Below are 214 nucleotides of genomic sequence, written 5' to 3'. Positions count from 1 at the left end.
GGGAGTGTGGTCCAAAATAAATCCAAAATAAATGGGAGATAGAAGATGCTTGTTTTGGTTTGAGCGCGATGACGTCAGCTGCTTCAAGCCCCGCCCCTGTCCCCACGACCTAAAGTGGCTCCGCCCTCAATCCCGACCTCCCGCCCTTTTGACTCAGATGGGCCAATCTCTCCAGCGGATACCCCGTGAAGGCCCCGCCCCCTGATAGCGCCCC

Source organism: Anolis carolinensis, unplaced genomic scaffold (genome assembly GCF_035594765.1).
Source record: "Anolis carolinensis isolate JA03-04 unplaced genomic scaffold, rAnoCar3.1.pri scaffold_14, whole genome shotgun sequence".
Lineage (NCBI taxonomy): Eukaryota > Metazoa > Chordata > Lepidosauria > Squamata > Dactyloidae > Anolis > Anolis carolinensis.
This window is presented reverse-complemented; position numbering follows the sequence as displayed.